The sequence below is a fragment of the Athene noctua genome, chromosome 1 (genome assembly GCF_965140245.1).
Source record: "Athene noctua chromosome 1, bAthNoc1.hap1.1, whole genome shotgun sequence".
Taxonomy (NCBI): Eukaryota; Metazoa; Chordata; class Aves; order Strigiformes; family Strigidae; genus Athene; species Athene noctua.
The window spans coordinates 15,961,520-15,986,547 of record NC_134037.1 but is presented as its reverse complement, the minus strand read 5'-3'; positions in this window follow the sequence as shown (position 1 = coordinate 15,986,547).

Genomic DNA, 25,028 nt, shown 5'->3' with positions numbered 1-25,028 from the left:
CTTGCTGAGGGTGCACTCAATCTCACTGTCTATGTCGCTGATGAAAACTACACTCGTCCCAATAAGGACCCCTGAGGGACACAATTCATCACTGATCTCCCTTTGGTCAAAAGCATCGATCGCACTCGATTTTTCCCTCTATATGAATGATTAGACGAGTCTTTTGGCACTGGGGTTAACCCAAATCACTACATAGTTATGGTGGTGCAGGTTCTAGGTCTACATGATTCCACAGTTTTCCACAATATATTGTAGAGGTACTTTGACATCTCACACAAGATGGGTAAGTCTTACATGAGTATGGGACATATCATTGCTTTAGGGATTTTCTAGAAAATATGAATACGTATGGATGCTATTTTTTTCTACTGAGGAAGTAATCCTTAAGTCTTTTCTATTCACAATTTGTAAATACATGCTATTGTTCACAGAACTGCTATGATACCATTATTTTCTAGACCAATCATGTTATGTACAGTGTTTACAAGAGAAACTTAACGATAAAATAAAATATTTTCTTCTTGTTATCAGGCCTTCAGACTCTATTCTTGAGCAGTATTTTCCACTTAAAATGTAGTTGCAAATCAAAAAAGACCCCAAACTTGTGCCTAGCTTAAAATATATGAAGTGTTACACCAGGTTACTAAAAGCTGAAATGTTTCAATCTTTCTCTATTATCTTGTACCCTCAGTACATGCTTAAATTTGGATATTTTTAAAATAAAGTAGTGTTAAGGCATATATGAATCAAGACCAGTTGTTTGTTTTTGGTTTTGTTTTTTTTTCACAGTCCAGAGTATACATTACTCTACATATTTTGGCTTAGAGGTGTTTCCATTAGAATGGATATCATTCGTACAACTGCACTTAATGCTTCCTGGATGGGAGTCATTTTCAGTCTCTAAAAGATGCAGCTGTATTGGTGCAGTGCCTGACATGAAGAGGCTACTTATCTGGACAACTTACTCATGTCTAACAGCATCTGTCCACAAAGCAGTACAATGACGTGTGAAAACTCCTCGAGTTTCCTTGTTATTTCCTAGCAGACTCAGCAGGATGATTGTATGTATGTTCATTGTCTTCAAGGGTAGTATTGAGCTGATAATTGTTGTATTTATATTTTCCCTAAATAGCAGATTCTGACTTTAGGGGCTATTATTAAGTCTGAGAAAATTTAAATGAGGATATTAAAAGTTTGGAATAAGTGAGCTATGAGACCCTCAGGACCTTCACAGTGCGTTCTCTGAAAGCTAATCCTATCCAGCATTAAATTGTTCTGCCATCCTTGAGGACTTGTATGCTTTTATTTCAAGTGAGCTAATTCACTGCCATTGTCTGAATATATAGACTTACTACAGCACCATGATTTAGCATATCTGTCTCATTAACAAAAACGAGCAGTTGTTCCTTCATTCTCCATATAAACACCAGTATCTGTGTTAAATATTAACATGGATTTTTATTACATTTTTTAATTTAAAATAAATTTCAGACATATAAATGACAGACTTTTTTAAAAATATTTTTTTTACAATATGGCATCCTTCCAGGTTTCTTTGCTAGATATAACGTTTTCAAGGATTGTTTTGTTTTAAAGAGAAATGCATAGATCTTGATTTGAGAATGGCCCTTGAAAAATTAGTTCATTTATTGCTTTGTTTCCTTCATGAATAAAACAAACAAAAAAAAATCATTATTAAAAAAATATTTCTGTATGTATATATGAGTGTTAATATAACAAAAATAATTATTTTGAGACAACAATGTGATAAACATGTAAATTATGCTAATGTTAGTTTCTGTAGTGTAAACATGTAAACATGTAAATCCCAACCACTTTGTCTTGGTTTGCCAGGGAAGTCCCATCCTAAATTTCCTGTACATAGAACTACTTCTCAAAGTTTTGGTGAGATCTTTCTCCATGTGGGAAAAAGACTACTTGTTTAAAGGTCTTCACAAGTGTCTGTGTATCTGATCCTAAAAATATTTTTTAAAGCAAAATTGTCTGGATATTTGATCAGAATCCATTAATATTTTAACAGTAATCAAAATAATATTTACTTAATTTATTATTTTCTTATAAATTATGATAATTCTTTTCAAGGTGTAGATAGTTTCTTAGGAACTTTCCTTAATGTTTGAACTGAACAAGTATTGTACCATGACATCATGGAGCCATCTTCAACAGGAGGTATGATGCTGAGGTTCAAAGAGGGATACAGGCAATATACTTTACCATTGTCTTTTAAGTAGAGGTGTTACTCATTTGGATATACATCATGTGTATGTATGACTTTCTTAACAAGCTAACCCCCCTCTGTAATTTCAGATAGAGTACTCCTTGTTTATGTGTGGTGATGCTAATGCTCTATCAGGCAGCATCTGTACTTAATTTACAAGAGGGCTGAAATTCAGTCATGTCTCGGTCTCTCCATGTATATACCTTAAATACTTTGGATGTCTCAAATATGTATCACTTAGACTTCAGGAAGAAAACCCCCTTTTGACTATCTCCATTTTCAGAAGACTGTAAATCATGCATTGTATGTTCTTTGGATATTCAACAAGGCACATTCAGAACACATACATTTAATCCTTTTCTCATTTAGAAAGATATTTATTTTTGTGGTAATGGAGAACTGTGTTCACTTTAGTGTAATACTAGGAGTACAAGTATGTAATTTTTATTTTATGCACTTTAGACAGATTTTTGTATCTGAGGTCCTTTTGTTGATTGGCTAGTGTCCTGGTTCAGCTAGGATAGGGTTGGGTTTCCCCAGCAGAGAGGGGGAATGGATCTCCAGCTGGGTTATTCATACGATGCTGAGGTCATGTCCGGCGCGGCAGCACGGGAAGCTTTCCTTTGTGGCTTTGGTCACGGGAAGCACAGTCGGCGGGCTGGCTGTGTCCATTGAGGTATTTCTCTGTATATCTTTTGTCTTGTTTACTGTTATTGCTGTTTATTGTTGTTATTATTGCTATTGTTGTTGTTCGGATTGTTTATTACACTGTTGTATTCAATTTATTCTTATTTGAACCTGGGATTTGTGCCCTACTTGTGTCCGAGGGTGGGGGAGGGACAACAGCAGAGTGGTCTCTGGTCCCGACAGGGCCTAAACCAGCACATCTAGGGAAGGTTCTGGGTTTTAGTACTGTCTCTGCTGTTACAGGGAATAGATCATGTAAGCCTGATCCATTGCTGAGTACAGAAAAACATACTGGAAGTCCTTTTCCCTTCAACTTAGAAGTCACACTGTTCTTGCTCTGATATTTAAAATTTTGTCCTCCCACTATACATCTGGAGGAGGAAGGTCAAGGTCATATTCTTAAAAATATTGAGCTATTGTAACACCTATTTATTTATGTTTTGAAATCTAGAACTGTTTTCCCAGATACATGACCTCAGGTTACCTAGTTTTCTATGAATACCTAAGGATGGGATCACCATGAGTACTAATGAGGTCTCTCATCAGTAGTGAAGCAGTAGTGAAGCCCCAGAGGAAATATTCCTGTAGTTGGGACTCTGAGAAAGCTCTCTCTCTCTTTTAGAATTGGGACTCAAAGATCACATTTGTACCAATAAAATAGCATGATTAAAAGTTCTGGTTAATGTAGTTATTTTATTTGTGTCTATTTTTAAAGTACACCTGTTCTAGTACATTATTATTGTTTACATGACACAGAGATTTTCTGCATTGAACAAACTATTTACTGCTGTCAGTTGTAATAGCTGAATTAAACATAGTGTTGGTGTGACTTTCCAGCTAATAATAAATTTATGTTTATTTCAATATTTGCCTCACAGAATTTAGTTGACACTTCCTTTCCACTCGTTTCTACTCTTTGTCACGAATAGCTACCAATATCCTTTTTCCCCTGTGTTTAGAGATAGGGTGTGGTGATCTGTGCATCCATTTCCATTCCATTCAGTGCATGGGTTATGTCTGACATTATGAAGTTGTTTTAGGTCAAGTCTGTTTAACAGGGGTGTCTATACATACAGCTTTACTGACAAGGGCTCTAACAACCTCCATCCCTAGAACGGGTGCAGTGGAGAGGTATTCAGTTTGAAATAGCACTTTGACCAAGCAGTTAGTATTCTGAAGAGGGCTGTCAAAAGAAGCAGCTCTTCTGGCTGTCTGCAATGAAAAGGTTTGGAGACTAGGAATTCCCCATATGAGACAAAGGAAGAAAGAAGAGATTCATGTCAGAACCTCTAAAAAGAAGATAAAAGTTGGAATGCCAGCTTGTGACCTCCCAGCCTCAGTGTCCCTTTTCCACTCTACAGCTGCCTGTTCCTCTGCTGTAGGCACCATCATTACTTCACTTGTGTCACACTTGTCCTAGCTGCCTCCTCAGACGTCTGTGATCTAAGGCTTAATTCTGATATCGTATCACTGCCTAATTTTGGTTCAGATTTCTGAGAAAATAGCTAAGTGGTAAACTTCATCTGTTAGACATATAGATTAGGGCCATGCAAGTTAAAGAAGATAAGACTGTGATTAGAATTAAGAGCTGCAGCCTGGGCACCTAGCAGGTCAAGTTTTTAAGAGGAAAAACATTAACATGACAAGTTCTAAATACATAAGGGGAAAAAAGGGGGACTTTGAAGACAGCAACTTAAGAATCATCCCACTCCAGAAAGCAACAAAAGCCAAGACTTCCCCCCTGCCAATAGATAGCTTCTGCCCAACTACAGCGCTTTACCAGGGATTTACTGGGGATGATGAGCCTATTAATGCTTAGCCTAGTACCTAATGTTTCATTTCACATTACTTTTTAACCAAGATTCAAGGAAGATCCAGGGAACTACAGATCAATAGGTTAATCTTTTATATGTGACAGGTAAATGTAAATAAGTCTAATAAAAAATAGAATGAGTGTATCAATGGATAAATACAATGGGCACTTCTCAGCAAATCTTTAGAATACAGAGACAGCTACAAAGACAACAGTTTACTTGAATGTCTAACACGTATTCAGCAAGCTTGCTCACCAAAAACTTTTAAAGTAACAAAAGTGCTGTAGATAACATGGAAGGTCCTCTTATGCACTGGTAACTCATTCAGAAATTAAGTGTGGGAATAAATGATCAGTTTCCTTAGTGGAGGAAGGAGTCCCAGAGGGATCTGTGTTAGATACTTTGTTATCTATCATTCATAAAAGATACTGAACAAGGGTTAAATGAGCAACATCTCAGAGATAATGTTAAATTCTTTGTGACAGTAAACCCATTACCTCTGCATACATATTTTTACATTATTTAACATTTCACATATGTCAGTAGCTATATACTCAAAAGAACTGAAAACGTTGATATGGTTTAAAAACAGTCAGCATTTTTCACATAAATACAAGTTTTGAATGAATAGTAATCTTTTCTCTAAACTGAAACTTTAATTAGAAAAATAAATATTGGTTTCTATTTTGAAGTTTTCACAAAAATGTTCCATATGTCTTCTGTAGATTACTTTTAAATACATTAATATTAATGAAATGCTACAGTTGATTAAATAAACAAATAAAACCAATGTCATTTGGCATCACAGCAGATGTTCCATTTAGTTAAAAAAACAACCTTGACAGCGTAGCTAATAGTGAAGCTGCTAGGACCTGAGTTATGGAAAACCCAAGTTCAAAAATTTGTCTCTAGTTAGAGATATTTGTGCAACTCTCAATTCCTCACCTCAATAAATAGATCATGCTGTGTTCAGTGATACAAGAACGTACATACTGAAGCTCTCTTCAGATGGATAAAGATTCTCAGCTTCATTTGTATTGACCAGGAACTACCTAAAGAAGGCTTTGATGAAACTAGTACAGTTTTGTTAAAAGAAAAAAAAAAAAAAAAAAAGTTAATGGAAGTAATCAGCAATTAAGAAGTAAAAAGATTTATTAGAAAAAATATCGGCTATATTTTTATCTCTGAAAAATCAAATAAAAACTGGTAAATGAAAATATCTGAAAACTGTTTACAAAGTATTTAAAAATAATTTAAAGCAGATATAGTAAAAGCTAAGGTTAAATTTTTGCAGTGGACTTGGTTTTATTTCTACAAAATGACATCCTTTGCTTTTTGCTTTATGTTTGCTGAGTACTGATCAGAAATTTTCACAGTATACCTCACAACTGATGTTGACTTTAGAAAAGGATCTATCTTTGGAACTATTTGGAAAATAATTGGAGTTGGACTTAATTTTATAAAACTAAGTCTTTCTAAATAGTGATGAAAAAAGTCCTAAGTTATAGTTTAACAGTCTTTGATTTTAGTATTTGCAATATGCAAATGGAGAATAATACATGCACAGGAAAATACAAGGCTTGAGACTTCTCCTTTTGGATGAGTTGAAACTTCTGCTTAGTCACATGATGTAAGATCAAGTTTTGAGTTTGTTTTGAGTTTGTGAACTTTGTTAGTGGCAAAGCCTACAGTTTTTACAAAGGGGATCTGTGGGTTATGAGGGTGTGAGGAGTGGTGTTACTTTCTGTTCGCTGAAAGTAGATTTAATGTATTCTTCAAAAATATTTTTGCTTATCTCACCTTTCACTTCTGAGTGAACACTTTAATGGACTGGCCTTGAATCTGTATAGTTCAACAATGGCAAGGTAAAATGCCAACAAAGGTCAACAATGACAATAGCCTAATGATCCATAATGTGTGAAATTGATACGAAACTTTGATTTCAGTGAAAGGTATATTAGACCTTTATTGATGTCATATATTTGATGCTTCAATAACAAAATGGTTATCATAACATTACAGTCTAGTTAGATAATTGTCTGAATCACATTTGCCTGATTCACATCACTAGAGCTTATCATAAGATAAATTATTTGATAAGCTTCAAATAATGTTTTAAGTTTCAGATCCTTATCTTCAGGATTAATGTGAAGAACACTATTAAACCAGACAAATTCTAACAAATGTGCTCTAGCCATACATCCCATTTTTTCTTTAACATCGAAATAATCACCAGCAGTGACACAAGGGCATTGCATTTGACCGGCACTCAGCAAATTTAATTGTAAGCTTGACAAATGTTGTGATGACTCAGGAGTTCTGAGTTTAATTCTGGTTTTGACACACTGTCTTTGGGCATTTGCCCATTTAAGTGACTCTGTTTCGATTTTTTATAAAGGGAGTTATAGAAACACTTGTAAAGTGCACAGACTTAAGTAACGCTGACAAATCACCTTGAAGATAGAAGGAATTATTTAAATATGTTTAATGCATTTAAATTAATTTTTAGACAATAGAGTAACTTTCTGTGCAATCTGGACTTTTTACTGAATAATTCATTGTCTTTGACAGCTGATTCTTATGTACGCCTCAGCTGGACAGCTAGTTCACATTTTAAGATTTCAGAAGTAAAGTTTGAGAACAGAAAATTAGATACAGGACTTTCATTAGCATAAACAGAATTTATTTTTATGAATAAGCATTGCATCTAGAAATTCATGCATTGTGGATTTTCAATGTAATGTATAACAGTGAACATTTAACACTTGCTTAATCAATTTAGTTTGAACTTGTAAACAACACAGGGCAAAAACTATGAAGGAAAAAAATGAGAAAGGAGGAAAAAAGCAATTGGATTGTTATCTCAGCCAAAATAGAGATTAAATTCTGAGCTCCAGCTCATGTAAATGGGGTGCTCTTTAGTTATTGCAACTATATTTATGAGTAACAAGAAGAGCAGAAATAATTCTGATTATTATTTTGACTGTATTTTGGTCAGGTTTGACTGCACGCCATGCAGGAGAGCTGAGAGCTGGGACTAGGACCTGGGAGCCATGGGGACTCCCCAGGGCAGCAGGGCAGGACCGAGCAGCCAGGGTGTGTTCCACCATCCCATCAGGCAGTATAAAGAAGGGACATTGCCCTGGACCTGCTGGCCACCCTCTTGCTAATACTGCAGAGGATTTGGTCAACTGCTTTTTCTAGAAGAGTGAATTGCAGCTGCCTCATGTTCAGCCTGTAGTCTCTTAGAAGTGCCAGGTCCTGCTCTGGAGAGCTGTTTTCCATCCAGCTGTCCCCCAAGCTTTGTAGGGGTTATCCCAGCCCAGGTGCAGGACTTTCCATTTGTCTTTACTGAACTTCATAAAGCTCCTTTCAGCCCAGTTCTCCAGCCTGCCAAGATACTACAACTGTGCTTTCCAGTATGGACTCCTTCACCAAACTAGTGTCATCTATGAACATGCTAATAGTGCATTTGGTTTCGTTATTAAAGTGTCAAACTTTTTGATTCCGGTGTCAACCCCTGCGGAACACCAGCAGCTAGAAGTTAGTAGTTAGACTTCATATCACTAATCACCAACTGAACACTGACACTCAGTGTTCCAGCCAATTGATTATCTACTAATCCATCTAATATCAGACTTTACTAGTAAGCAGAATACATCTGTAGAAGTCTAACTGCTCTGTATGTACATTATAATCATGCTCTTCTTGCAAACTCTACACATTCTTAACTAGGAAATGGGTTTGAGATTACAGAAATAAGGACAACATGGTGATGCCATACCAAGCATACGCAGTTGTATTTAATCTTTATGTGATTGTGTACAATGGACATACCACTGCCTTCTGTAATGACTGTAGTATCTGCCTTTTCTTTGATCCGATCAGAGTATAACTAAGATAACTGATGAGAATGTTACATATTTTCAACATGTATATGAGATCAAAAACCAGCCTGATAAATTAAAAATACTAACACTTTACTTAGAGCTGTTAAATATCATCTTTGGCCCAGGTAGTCCCTGAAATATAAATTGGTGGAAAGGGGGAGAGGAAAGTAGCATTTCACACTTACTCTGTCCTTTTCTTTTTGAATATATTACTAATCTCTGTAGAAGTCAACAGATGAACTTGTAACTCTGAGACTGGTGTTACTGGCAGGGCTTTAGATTTTTCAATCACGGGTTAGTATACAGGATGCCAGACATTTTGGCATCAGATGGGTTGCACCTGACCCAGAGGGGGAAAGGATCTTGGGGCAGGAGTTAGCTGGGCTCACTGAAAGAGTTTTAAACTAGATTTGAAGGGGAAAGGGGACAAAACTGGAACTCCCAGATTTAAGTCCCAGGGAAGATTACCAGAGTTTGTGGGCTGGTGTGCCAGTGACGACCCTCACCCTGCCATCTCAGTGGAGCCAAGCAATGGAGACATGCAGCACAACAAGATGCAAGGGATATTGATGAATCAGTAACCATGGTAACACTTGTGAAAGGTCAGACTGGAATTAGGACCTCTAAATGCAAAAAGGTTGTGTTGGGAACATCAGCCCATCTGAAGTGCATGTATACCAATGCACACAGCATGGGTAACAAACAGGAGGAGTTTGAAGACATGATGCAACAGGAAAATTATGATGTGGTGGCTACTACAGAAACATGGTAGGATATCTCCCATGACTGTAGTGTGCCAGTTGATGGCTACAAGCTCTTTAAATGGGATAGACAAGGAAGGAGAGGCGGTGGGGTGTATGTTAGGAATGGTTATGATTGCTTCAAACACAAGTATGGTGAAGACAGGGTGGAATGTGTTTGCATTAAAATCAGGGGGAAGGCCAACAGGGCAGATGTCGTAGTGGGAGTCTATTATAGGCCACCCACCCAGGACAGAGAGGTGGATGAAATATTTCTATAGGCATTTAGGAGAAATCTCACAATCACTTGCCCTTGTTCTTGTGGGAGACTAACTTCGCAAACATCTGCTGGAAATACAACACAGCAGAGCAGGACCAGTCCCAGACATTCCTGGAATGTGTGGAAGATAATGTCCTGATGCTGCTGGTGAGTGAACCAACCAGAGAAGGTGCCCTGCTGGATCTCCTCTTTGTGAACAGAGAACGACTGGTGGGTGATGTGGAAGTTGGAGGCTGACTTGGGCACAGCGATCATGAAATAATGGAGTTCTCTGTTCTTAGAGAGGCCAGGAGAGGGGGCAGCAGAACTGACATCCTGGACTTCCAAAGGGCTGACAGTCTTCTTCAGGCAACTGCTTGACACAGTCCCTTGGGAGACAGTCCTGAAGTGTACAGGGGTCCAGGAAGGCTGGGCACTCTTCAAGAAGGAAGTCTTAATGGCTCGGGAGCAGGTGGTCCCCACGGGCTGTAAGAGAAACAATTGGAAGAGAAGACTACCCTGTCTCAACAGGGAGCTTTGGCTGCAACTTGGGGAGAAAAGGAGAGTGGATGGACTTTGGAAGAAGGGGCTAGCCACACACAGTGATTACAGAGAGGCTGTGAGGCTATTCAGGGTAGAAAACAGGAGGTCTAAAGCCCAGCTAAAAATTAATCTGGCTTCAGCAGTCAAAGATAACAGGTAATGTTTTTATAAGTACATTAACAACAAAAGAAAGACCAGGGAGAGACTCCATCCCCTGCTAGATGCAGGAGGAAACATGGCAACTAGTGATGAGGAAAAGGCTGAGGTGCTTGATGTCTTCTTTGCCTCAGTTTTTGATAACAAGACTAGTTGTACTGAGGGAATCCAGCCTCCTCAGCCAGAAAACAGACACTGGGAGAACAACCCCACATAATCCAGGAGATAGTCACCTACTGTATCATGTAGACATACACAAGTCTATGGGACCGGATGGGATACACCCGAGGGTGCTGAAGGAGCTGGCTGGGGTGCTCGCCAAGCTGCTTTCCATCATTTACCAGCAGTCCTGGCTGACCAGGGAGGTCCCAACAGATTGGAAATTGGCCAATGTGACGCCCAACTATAAGAAGGATCGGAAGGATGATCCAGGAAATTACAGGCCTATCATCTTGACTTCAGTGACTGGGAAGCTGATGGAGCAGCTCATCCTGAGTACCATCACACAACACATGAGGGACAACCAGATGCTCAGGCCCAGTCAGCATGGGTTTATGAAAGGCAGGTCCTGCCTGACAAACCTGATATCCTTCTACTACAGGGCGACCTGTTTATTGGATGAGGGAAAGGCTGTGGATGTTGTTTACCTTGACTTTAGTAAGGCCTTTGACACCGTTTCCCACAGCATTCTCCTGGTGAAATTGGATGCTCATGGCTTGGATGGGCACACACTTTGCTGGGTAAAAAACTGGCTGGATGGCCGGGCCCAGAGAGTTGTGGTGAATGTAGTTAAATCCAGTTGGCGGCCGGTCACGAGTGGTGTCCCCCAGGGCTCGGTTTTGGGGCCACTCCTGTTTAACATCTTTATTGATGATCTAGACGAGGGGATCGAGTGCGCCCTCAGTCAGTTTGCAGATGACACCCAGTTGGGTGGGAGTGTTGATCTGCTCGAGGGCAGGGAGGCTCTGCAGAGAGACCTGGACAGGCTGGAGCCATGGGCTGAGGCCAACTGGAGGAGTTTCAATGAGGCCAAATGCCGGGGGCTGCCCTTGGGCCACAACAACCCCCAGCAGCGCTACAGGCTTGGGGAGGAGTGGCTGGAGAGCTGCCAGTCAGAGAGGGACCTGGGGGTGTTGATTGACAGCCGGCTGAACAGGAGCCAGCAGTGTGCCCAGGGGACCAAGAAGGCCAACGGCATCCTGGCTTGTGTCAGCAATAGCGTGGCCAGCAGGGACAGGGAAGGGATCTGACCCCTGTACTCGGCACTGGTGAGGCCGCCCCTCGATTCCTGTGTTCAGTTTTGGGCCCCTCACTCCAAAAAGGACATTGAATGACTCGAGCGTGTCCAGAGAAGGGCAACGAAGCTGGTGCAGGGTCTGGAGCACAGGTCGTACGGGGAGTGGCTGAGGGAACTGGGGGTGTTTAGTCTGGAGAAGAGGAGGCTGAGGGGAGACCTCATCGCCCTCTACAGCTCCCTGAAAGGAGGCTGCAGAGAGCTGGGGATGAGTCTCTTTAACCAAGTAACAAGCAATAGGACAGAGGGAATGGCCTCAAGTTGCACCAGAGAAGGTTTAGACTGGATATTAGGAAGTATTTCTTTACAGAATCGGTTGTTAGCCATTAGAATGGGCTGCCCAGGGAGGTGGTGGTGTCCCCGTCCCTGGAGATGCTTACGAATCGGGCTGACATAACTTTCAGGATCTGGTGTATTTGGGAACTGTCAGTGTGAGGTTAATGGTTGTACTGGATAATCTTCAAGGTCTTTTCCAGCCTAGATGGTTCTGTGATTCTTTGAGTCTGTGGTTCTGTAATATTGAGGTAGATGGACCATCAGTCTGGCTTTGTAAGGCCATTGTAGTTTGGGGTTTTTTTTTTGTTTCCCATGGGGTATTTCCTTCTCCTCTACATTTCTGTAAGTCTGGATGGAAGATGGTGATCTTTGACATGCTTTGTATCTTTACTTTAGAGTGATTTGCTCATAACCTTGAGAATTCTTAAGACATACTTTTTGCCTTACTTTTCTCTTTTTGCAACAGGGTGTTTAACTGCATATTCATAGAAATGTTTAAGTATTTTTAGATGCATTCCCAAGCTCTTTGCTATAAGAGTGAAAAAATACAAAGCTCCATGCTTAGAAAATAATTTTTAGCCATTCAGTATTCTACCTGGGTTAAAACTAGTCAGTTTTTCCCCACAATTAACTGAATAAATGAAATCTGAAAAAGCACAGATTTAGGACTTCATTGTAACTGTTTTTCTAATTTATCCCTGATACTGTGTCAACGATCTTTAATGTTGTTTTTATTTTCAGTTAAATAATATTTTCATATTTTCATTCTTTTTTTTCTGATGAATTTTTACGTTGTTTAAATGATGCAAAGAAAACAATATATTTTATGAACAGAAACTATTATTAGATCAAATAACATGATATCCTATTTTTGGTAGTACATATAGCTTATTTCAGTTATTCCTGTTTTGAGACATGTAGTTTATTTGACACTACCACATTTCCCAGGAGCACATCAAGCACTGATGTAAAGATTTAAAGGGAATAGCTATCTACCATATTTTGGAGGTTCAGGTGTTTCATTACTCATTATCTTCTGAATATGTGCTTTCTGTCCAATATTGGCTGCCTTTATATTCCCATTACTTCTTCATATGCCTAATGGTCTAGTAATTATAATAAATAATAACAATATTAAGCATTTATGCAAGGCAGCACAGCATTTGCAGAGTGACATGATTTCTATCCAGAATATCCTGCTAAATCAATATAGCAAAGATAAGAAATCTATTTTATCTTTTACTTTTAAAAGACAAACAAGGGATGGAAGCAAATCCAGTATCACTGAGTGTAAAAGAATAACCTTTACAATCTCACACTTATACTACCTGTGTTGTTTTCTGATGACATGCTTTCTGAATCCTACACCTGGCAAGGACAATACTTGAAACTCAGGACTCATGCCATGGGTACCAGTACTACAGCGTCTGATCTCTGCAATATAGATCATGCCTCTGTACAAAAAAAATAGCAGAGGCCACCTTAGCTGCTGTGGGAAGAAGCTTGCAATGCCTTCCCCTGCTGTTAGCTGGCCCTGCTATAAACACTCCCGATTCTGTGCTGGCAACATATGCAATTTGGTGTCTCCCAGGGGCTGCGAAAAACTGCTGTGCTGCACTGGGACTACAAGTGATGCCAGTCCTGCACCCAGAACTGCGAGAGACAAGAGTTTTCATTTCTTGGCTACTTCATTTCAAATTCCTTGCTGTAACAGATTGCATGTTTAGACATAGTTTGTGAGCAGGTCTGAAATACTCCCATAGCATCCAGAGAAATCTGAATATTTGACATTGTGTTTTGGGGGAAATAAATCCTAGGTTGTTCCTGGCAAGTTCTTGCTACATCGTTTCTGTTATGGAAGGATATGTTTGGCTCAAATTAGCTCAGACAAATCACAAATGTCTCATCCTTTAATAAGGTTGTCCTCTATTTTCAATTTATACTGAAGAATTTACAAAATTGTGACTTTGGCAACCATTCAAGACCTCAAGCATTATATCATATAATCTTTATCCCTTACTAGTTCTAAGTAATGTACCATTGTAACAAGATGACCATGATCCAGCAATGCACCAGTGTGGCAATTAAGACCAACAGTGTCCTGAGCTGCACCAGGAAGAGCATTTCCAGCAGGTCAAGGGAGGTTATCCTTCCTCTTTATTAAGCACTGCTGATGCCGCATCTGTGCTGCTGGGTTCATTTCTGAGCTTTTCAATATAAGAAAGTTATGGACTTACTGGAGCAACTCCAGTGAAGGGCCACAAAAATTATTATGGGACTGAAACATCTCTTATATGAGGAGTGACTGAAAGAGCTGGTGAAAAGATGGCTCAAGGGAGATCTCATCAATGTTTATGAATACCTGATGGGAAGACATGAAGAATAAGAAGCCAGACTCTTTTCAGTGGTGCCCAGTGACAGGACAGGAGTCACTGGTGACAAACTGACATGAAATTCTCTCTGAACACAAGAAAACACTTTTTTACTGTGAGGGCAGTCAACTACTGGAAGAGGTTATCCAGAGAAGCTGTGGAATCTCCATTTCTGAAAAAACTTAAAATTTGACTAGACTTGGTCCTGTGCAACCTGCTCTAGCTGACCCTTCTTTAAGCAGATGGTTTGGACTAGTTGATCTCAGGAAGTTCTAACAATTCTGTGATTCTGTGATCTATGCACAGTAACCTGTAAGATAAGGTTTGAAATATTCGGATCTTTACTGACAACCTGTTGCTTGATAAACTTCTTTCCTATTCTCTTTCTTCTGATGACAAACCACTGACCAGTCTCTGTGGAAAAAAAAAAAAAAAAAAGAATCTTGAAGAACTCTTTACTTTCTGGCTTTGAGGAGATTCCTTACCTGATTTCCCTTTTGCTCAGACCCATCCATCTTCATTTGTTCAGGCTTGTTCCTTGACTTTTCCTTCCAGTCTCCCATTTGCATGACCATGTCAAGCCTTAGATCATGCTTGGCCCTCTGTTGTGAGTTCATAATATTTGCTTCATCATGAAGGGTCACATGGTTAGAGACTGTCCAGAGGCCACTAGAGTAATTACTTTCATGATACACTGGTTTCATCCTTCAATTTCTTTTTCAAAAATATTCAGCATTTTAAAGCAAAGGTATAATATTTTTAATTTATAAATTTATTCTAATTAAACATAAGCATGTTTTACTTCATAATGTGATTTAGAAAAATAAACAACATTGCAAACCTAGAGTCAGTTCAGACATAAGAACAAGTTTCTTGTCTTGGTGATATTCACATGAAGAACAGAGAAAAGTAATTCTCTCAACTGCAGGAAATACTTGTTGAAAAGTTACATTGCTATAGTGGTTACTTCTTATCTTAAAATCCATGACTCTGTGGAGACTTCCACTGAAGGCAATTCAAAGAGCAAAAAAGATAACTTCTGCTGAAATGTCAAACTCTGCTTGAAATGACAGAACTGATTTTTCTCAAATTACTACAGTGAGTTCCTAAAACTCCTTTATATGGTCTTGTAATCACTTTTTGTGCTAGAATATTTGATTGAAAACCCTGCTGAAAATCACAAATATTTGGAAGTCACAGCATATGTCATTGAGTTTTGAGCTTTTTAAACAGCATATTTTTAACTTGATTAATTTGTCACAGAAAGAAGGATATTTCAAATATCGTTTATAGAAGAGTCATCAAATGACTGCCTGGTAAGAGACTTTGGAGAAGCTAGCTTCTGTGCAATGAATCTGAAGATATCTGAAATAATTTGAATAGATGTTCTGAAATATTTAGCTAGGTCTTAATGTCCAAACTTACTCATGAACTTTGACAGATGCACAATAGAATTACCAAAACACATATATTTTCCAGATTTGTTAAAATTATTTTTTATATTTAGCTTAAAATATTGAGGAAGCTTAACCATATTCAAGATGACCCTTAGAGCAACATTAACAAACCCCTCAAACATGCCATGACGTCATGAATGCAGAAGAAGACCTTATTGTATATTATTAATGGGGTTCTCCAGGTTAAACTAATCATATTCATATACTGTATTACACTATCCAAAGTTCTCAAATGACCCACAAGTAATTTAATATACCTGAATCATATGTCTCCAAGCACTGCAAAAATCCATTTGTTAAATTTGCATTTTCTTCATTGAATGTGAGGTCATACAGGGCAATATGATAGAAATATAGTTTAAAATAAAATCTTGTTTTGGAATGTCAGGTAGATACATACCAGAGATAGCATATTGCCTTTCTGCTTTAGATGATGGATTCAAAAATATGGTGCTTCAATAAGGCAGAAGTGCTTAGATCAGTGATGAAAGAGTTCATGTCAAAAGGCTTGTTCAAACCTTAAAGGCAATGACCTGCAGCGACAGCTCTTGCTCTATCTTGCAGGAAAGAAGAGATTCTTCCTCTAAGTAGAACTTTCTCATCATTTTACAACATAAGAAGGAAACATATTAGTTGCTATCAAGCACTTGGGCATGCAATTTGTGTATTTGTCAATAGTTCATTAAAAAGCAAACATCTAATTAGGCAAAAAGAGTGCATGTTAAAAACCTTAGTTAAATAACTATATTTTATTAACTATACAGTTAAATATAAATATATATTCTAATTTTTATCACCATTAGACTACCAAGAAAAAATGGAGAAGACAGAAAGACAGAAACAGAGAATCATTCAGGTTGGAAGAGACCTCTTCAGATCATCTGTTTTGACCTCACAGCTCAAGATATCTATTAATGTAACAGCTGCGGTAATCTTCCCATCTTTCTCCTTGGTTCTGTACAGCTCCAATTCTCTCACAGCGTTTTCTTCGTGTTTATTACTATGACTGTCTAGTCCACCAGTATTCTCAGATCATCATCCATTAACACTCAGTTTCTACAATTTACTTTGATGTCATCCCTTACATACTGAATACAATCCTTATGTCAGCCTTTAATCTCTACTTGTGTCTCTTCATTTAAACCCTTTTCAAAGATCTGTATTTCTGTAATGCCTATTAGAAAATTATACAGCAAATTTTAGGTAGTTGAAAATATGTCTGAGATACACTTTTTCTTCTTACCCTGATTTTAGAAGTCAGAGGTGAAAAAAATAGCTCCAATATGCAGCAAAAAATCCCCAAAAATTCCATTGTGCTTTTTCACCTACAGAAACATTTCTTGAGGGCTTTCTGTTAGATTCCTGCTTGAAAAGAGCACTAATTCCTTGGTAAACATGAGCTGAACATTCAGTTCCTCTGACAGCTGCTCACACAAGGTAAAATTCCTCAAAAGTTCTTGTTTGTAAATATTGTTAAAGAATAGGAAGTATCATGCATTTCTATCTGGTAAAATACAATCAATAACTTGTGGTAAAATCGGAAGTTATGTTGCACCTATTCTACAAAACCTGCATTAGATATTGTTCCTCTTGAAACTGATTTTACTCCCAGTTAGCATGTGAATGGTTGATAAAGGAAATAGTAATAATGCTTTCCTTTAGTTTTGCTATGTTGTTAAGAAAAGTTGTTAAGGAAGCTCCAAGACTTTCTTGAGGGAGTTTCTCCAGACCACTGATTCCATCTCAGGACATGATATTTAATCCTCTGTTTAGTCAATGATTTTTCACTGAAGGAAAATTTTGTTCTTTATACAGTAATAAAAGATCTAATACAAGTAACATCGGTGAACAGCAGTTTTTTTGTTATCTGAAGTTTGGTTTATCCTGAAGTGGGACTCACATTAGAAGAAAATACATAAAATTAGGTCACTTTGCGTGGAGTTCATCTGACAAAATATAAATGTCTACATTTCAGATGATAGTCATCTATGCTTCCCATCACCTCAGACAGAAATAGGCACTTCCTAAAACTGATCTCATACTAATATAGATGGCTAAAATGGACCAGAAAAAAAAGCACTGTAAGTGTGCTTCTTTCTTTGTATTTTTACTAAAGATAACTAGATCAGATATAGGTGATATTTTATCTAAATTAGTTTAGATTAATCTGCTCTATTATATTATTTCCTTGTCAAAATATCTGCAAATACAGGATCATTGTCAAGGCTTCATAAGGTTTGTTTATTCATTTTAAGGCTCATGAAACAGCATAACTTTTGAAAAAACATAATATTTCAGTACAACTCATGAATTCTCATTCTGGAATTTGACTTACCTGCTACTGAAATAAAACAGACACGTAGACTATGCTTACTCTACTAAAATAAAGCACAATTTGAGTATTGGCTCATACTGTCCATACAGCTGAATTCTTGACGTGCTTTTCATCACTGCTTTAACATATGCCAACACTTTCCTGGACAGAAATCACACAGCACTAGTTAGGAATTGTTCCCAACAGGTATTTTGGACCTGTCAGCATTTGGTATGGTGAAGAAGCATGTAAAAGCTGTAAGCATGAGCAGAGTTATGTCAGTTAGACACAGAGCCAAGGAACTATTCCTACTCTGCTTCATTTGCTTGTATAGATGTAGTCTTATGCAGGGGTCGGGCTAATAGCTGGTTCCCCTAAATTAATAGCACCTTTACTACTGCTTCATCGAAGTCAGGGTTTTCTCTTTTTTTTTTTTTTTTTTTTTTTTTTTCCATAAATGTGTGCAAATCTCAATTTCCATAAGAATTGCACAGTGAAAATCAAAGGGGTTCTCTATTGCTACATATTGGAACAGGGGGAGCTTCTCTTTTCTTACACACTCAGCTGGTTCATGTAATGTCTGTAACATGCAAATAAAACAACGTCAGAGAAGCCTTTCCTTGTGCTTTCTTGTTCATTAAGTATACAAGTAATTGCTATGTTTGTGTTACTGAAGATCAAAAAAAGGACTGAAAGCAGCTATGTTTGATATTAAGGAAAAGAGAGCAGATCTTGCCTTAATTAGAGACAGCGGTTTTATTATGTCAGCTCTCAAATCATTTTCACTACATGAGAAAAAGCCCAAGGAATTCAAATGTTTTTTCTAAACATTTACTAAAAAAAAGCCACCCAAAAAGTATAAAATTTGTGTTGTATTTAACAAACTCAGACTAGCAAGTGTATCAGTTTCAAGTCTGTTTAGCTGGGGTAAAGTTCTGGCATCTGTAGGACTGATCAGCATTTTGTGGGTGATTAAAAATCCCTTACATTTGAAACTAAAGTGCAAGCACAACACAGTAACTGCTTAAAATTATCAGCTTTCTAGAAAACAAAAAACTTCTGAAGGGCTAAATTTTATTTTTTAGTCCTGAGTTCAATGAATAACACCTCTGTTGCATTTAAGGTAATGAATTAATTTTGTAAGAGACAAATCCCTTTGCGTTCTAGCTGGTCCTCAGAGATGAGAGGGGCTAGGGTCAGCTGGATTTATCTCTTAATAGGTGTGCCAGTTATGGCTGTAACTATAGGCCTGACACCAGATGCACGAACAGCTCATATGCTCTTGGTCCAGTTGCATTCAAAAGAAGCGGTCAGGTTTATCCATGTAGATGGTTTATTCTTATGCAACATCTACAGATTCTTTGAGATTGCCTATGATAAATGCATAAACTGCAGGTTGGCTATATAGCACTACACACAAAAACCCAGTGCCAATCACACTTGGGTAATCACTTGGCATAGCTGACAGCCTAAATTTAACCAAAAGGCATCCCTTCTGGGAGGGGTGGGGGAAAGGAGCACAAACCTGTGAATCTGTTAATCTGGTATCAGATTATTGTCCCTCCAAGTCAGATACAAAGTCAGGGTAATATTTATCATAGTATGTATCTGTGAGTGGTTGGGACTATGGTCAAGCCATTGTTTCTTGAGTAACAACACAGCACATTCCTTGATGCAAGGTGTGTGTTGGTTTTGTGGGAAAAGATGAACAATGAGAGATAAGATCTGCAGAGTATTGAAAAACAGTCCTTGAGAGAAGAGGAAGAACCAGAGATAAAACTGCATAGTCATGTCAAATGTTCCCTGAGAAAATTGGAAGAACAGGACTGCATGGCCTCACCTCACTTTGCATTCCTCCTTGGTGCCATGACAACAAAAGTCACTGGCTCTTCATCCCATCCTATGCTTGTTCTGGGCACCATGTATTAAGGAAATATGTGTTTTGCAGATTTTTTGCTGTTTTGCTTTTCCCACACTTCCAACAAACTCTTTGCTCCTTACACTTTCTCCTTTGACCAACCAATTCAGATTCAGGTTCATTGTCTTTAGGTCACATTATCACCATAAGTCAAGAACTGTTTCCATACTGAAGTCTGAATAGGGCTTTCATTAACCCTTTGCTAAGTATTCACACAGTTACAACTGTCTTACAGTAAAGAGGAACTAAAGTTTAGAGAGGACAGCAGGGACCTTACAAAGGTTCTGAAAGAGAGGAAACTCCACATGATCTACTTGGAAATAGCCAACAGACTATAAAAAATTCATGTAGACCTGGTATTAATATTTAAGTATCATACTAAAGATACGACTGTAAGTAATTCTGACTAAGAGTTAGAATGAACTAGAGACTCATAACTGAAAAGAGCTTTGATAATACTAGTCATAACTAGAACTGAGGAGTAAAAAAACACTAAATACTTTCTGTTGGAATTTGCTGGTATGTAAAATGCAAATAGAGTGTGGAATTGTAATATTTTTGGGAAAAAAGTATGTGAAACTATCTCAGAATAAAATCTCCAACCGGAATGCCAATTTAGCCAACCAACACTTTGGCAGAGGCAAGAATTGTGAATGTCACAGGTTTCTGGTCAACATGACTATTACAAAACCCTTTAGTGGTGGGTTTCTTACTAGACAGTCAGTTACATCTTCATAGAATCACAGAATCAACTAGGTTGGAATGGACCTTGAAGATCATCTAGTCCAACCATTAACCTAGCACTGACAGTTCCCAACTACATCATTTCTTGAAGAATGAGGTAGCCTTTAAGCATTTATCTGCAATCCTTAGAAAAAAGAATTAGGCTGTTACTGGGAATTTTGGTTTGAGAAATATACCTTAGAGGTCCTGCTCAGATACTGAGGTTTGTCAAGTACACATAGATGAGAAGTTTTTAACAGTCATGGTATCGAACCTAGTGATTTAGCAAAGTTTATTTAATATCTTGTACTAAAAATAAATTAAGCTATATGTTCTCCAGCCACCAGTAATTACAAGTGTGGAGGTTTGAAGTCAGCTGGTAGCCAGTCACCATGTGGCCTGCCATTCACCTCCCCTTCCCCCCTCTGGTAAGATAGGGGAGGGACGAAAGAAGAGAATTTGTGGGTTGAATAAAAAAAAAAAATTTACTAAATGTAACAAGAGAACAAGAGTAACAATAGTGAGTTCAAAAGAAAACGAGTAAAATGCAACAATGGCTTACCGAACGCAGCGACTGCCCCCCACGGCAACAATACCGCGCGACAAGCAGACAGCGTGCCATGAGAGCAGAGCAAGGTGGAGAGCTAGCCCAACCCCACCTGGGCATGACATCACATGGTATGAAATACTCCAATGAAAATTAAATCCATCCTGGTCGAAACCAGGATGACAAGATAAGGGCAATTATAATAAATAAAAAGAGGACATATTCTAAATGTATTACAGATATTATTGTCTCAAAGTAGTCAGAGAAAAATTTAAAAGACAGGAAAATTCAGGTATTTGGGGAATGGCTTGTGACTTTTTCTTGTACAGATATATGTGTATAAATCTGTGTCCTGGTTCAGCTAGGATAGGGTTAAGTTTCCCCAGCAGTGGGGAGGGAGCTCTAGCCGGGTTAATCGATACCATGCTGGGGTCAGGTCCATGTGCCAAGCGCGGGAATAGTTTCCTGTGGCTTTTGTCGTGGGGAGCATGTGGCGGGCTGGCTGTGTCCATTGCGGTATTTCTCTGTATAGCTTTTGTCTTGTTTCCTGTTATTACTGTTTACTGTTGTTATTATTGCTATTGTTGTTGTTCAGATTGTTATTTATTACACTGTTGTATTAAATTTTCCCCTGATGTTTGTGCCCTGCTCGGTCCGAGGGTGGGGGATGGACAACGGCAGTGTGGCCTCTGGTCCTGGCAGGGCCTAAACCAACACAATCTATAACAAATATATGTACAGACATGTTTCATAAAACCATAATAGGAATAAAAAATCTGTTAATTACTGCACTAGGTCTGTTACTGTGAAGAGTTAACATAATGTTTAGTAAAGTCTTCTGGTCTCTTGGGCTGTATTTTGCAAAGCAGCATTATAATTCTCCTATTGCATGAGAATTACTAAAGTAGACTGGAGATCACTAGTAAGTAATAGACAACAAAGTAAACACTATACCATATACAGTTGAGATAAACATTTACAATCGTATCATCTGGACAATTAACAGAACAGAATCATGTAGGAGTTGGTCAAGAAAATTATTCTTTTTTCCTGTTTCTAATCCTGAAGAAAAAAAAAAGAAAAAAAAAAAAAAAAGGAAAAAGTCCAGGCCTTGAAGAAGTAGTATTTTTTCTCAGTGTTAACATAAAGTTATCAGGACAATCAGGTGATTCAAGGCTACATAGCCTGGTTTGAGTCCCAGCAGAAATAATGAAAAAAGTGCTAGGAGATTTAATTAGTAAAGAATTAAAGGATAAAAGAATAGCTAATACCGATCCATCATAGTTTTGCAGAAAAGAGATCGTGTTAAATAAACCCGATTCTTTCAAATGATAAATATACTTGATAATGATCACTGCACTTATGAAACAACTTCTGTAAGGTGTTTGTGACAAAGTACTGTATATTATTTGGAATAAAGATTAGCAGTATTTGAAATCAGTAATGTAAACATTAAATGGAATATAAACCAGGTAACATCTCAAGGAGTTGATGATAGTTGAAATACAGCTTCTAATGTGAATTTCTACTGACATCCCATAAGCATGGTTACTTCCAATGTTGTTCAATGTTTAATCAATGAACCAGAAGTAAACATAAAATCACTGCCAGTAAAATGTGCAGATGAAAAGACTGAATGAATGATAAATGATGAAAAGATATGAGTCTTGGAGCGCTGAGCCAGTTCAAACAAAAAGAATTTAATAATCAAATTCTGGATCCTACCCTTGTAAACAAGAAATGTAGACTATAATCACAGACTGAGCAACCATAACTTGTAAATAAGGGACATAATAATATGTCAGGCCATAATAAAACATAAGCAATAGCATATAAGAACTGTGCAAAAGGGAAGAATTATCATGATTCTTAGCTGTTTGAACAGTAGAGTAGTACACAAGATGAAAGAAATGTCTTTTTTTCCCCTGGAGTCCTGAAACACTCTGCGCTCTTCTTGTCACATTTGTGAAAAGACATTAAAATATTAGAAGTACTGAAAGGTATAAATAAAATGACACAAAAGCATACAGAGTTTGCATGAAATGCTGCAGAAACATTCAGACCACTCTCTTTATCTTAGTGGAAATGAGACTGGAAGGTGACTGGGTTACAGTGACTCAGTGTTTTCACAGAGAGAAAATGCAAGTACTGACAGGGTCCTGAAGTGCACAGAGAAAGTCATACTAAGAACCAGTAGGTGGATAGTAAAGCTGGCATTATTCAAACTGGAAATCAAATACATCACTTTTAAAAGTGAGGGCAATACTTTTAAAAGGATAGTGATGAGTCTTTTAGTGTCTTCATGCATATCTTCATGTCAGAACAGGCCACAGGTCTTGCCAAAAGAAGACAATATGGAGAATGAAGCAGCCTGAAATAGGCAAAATATTAGACCAGATAATGTAAGAATACCATCCTGTCTCAAAAATCTATGAATTTCTTGCAAAAAAGTGCACTCATAGTTGCAGCTTCTGATAACGAAACTGTATTTTAGCTTAGATGCATTTATTTTCTACAGTTATTTGACCACCGCATAGGACATTTTAAGCATTCACTCTCACAGAGGGTTGTAAGTACAAAGGAATTATAAATATATTTAAAACTTGCTTCATTCTCTGCCTGCTTTTGAGGTCAGATACTGTAGAAGCAGCCTCTACAAATTAAATTTGTATGGAAAGGTATGAACAAAAAAACTTGTGCCAGACCAAGAGATCAGCTAAGGTATGTGGAACAGGAGGAGTAATCACTTTTTCTTAGTAAGATGTCAAACCTTTTAAAATAACCAACACTCACAGGAGGTCTATTCATTTTTCCATGCAGAGGATATTGGAACAGATAGTTTATGTTAGTACCAAAAAATGAACATATAAACTTTCTCTATACTATATTTATAAGATTGAAGTTCTCTGTTAGTTTTGCATTCAATGATTTTTTTCTTTCAGAATTTCTTTTGTTGGTGCATGAGGGGGACTTTGGATGTAGTTATTAAGCATGGCAGAGCCCTTGATCTCATTTTAAATGGTGTTGTTTGGGGAATTAACATACACCTCAAACTTGTCAATGTAGTCAAAATACAGACACAATTCTTGCATCTAAAAGGAGGAATATATATACCATTATATCCTACTTTTATAATAACGCATTAAATTTTGTTTTGTTTTGTTTTGTTAAATTTTATTCTATCTGGAGAACAGAGATCTGTCAGTAGTGACCTGCAACCCCTTTGCCAGAACAAACTCACATCCCCACTGAGGTTTTTATGATTTTCATTCATTAAACTGATGCAGCATTAATTAACAGACAAGACCACTCCATTGCTGCTAATCACTGAGGCAATTTAGGTTAACTGCTCTGAACAGGAATACTATTATCTGTCTATCAACTGGTAACTATCCATTTATCATATTTTGAGATATGCTGGTACTGTTCATTTCTACCTAGTGTGCCTTCACTCTGTATTTTGGGAAGTTGAGGCATTCATGTCTAGAACTAATGACCTGGTATTTTGCCTATTTAAAGAGTTTATATTTCATTATCTTGTTATGAAAGCTATGAGAATTACAACAATACAGAAGAGATTTCATATGTTGCTCCCCAGAAGTTGAGATGTGTATGATGGACATAGTGTTAAAAGCTAGAAGGATTTTTGTTCTATTTTTCTAATTATCTAAACACCTCAAAAGAGACAGTTAGAAAATCTAGGGATCAAAGAACCCTATAGTTCATGTGGCAATAGCTTCAACTGTTGGCTTCAAAACAAACCTCAACTGCTATAGTGCCATAGAAGGCATTAAGCAGT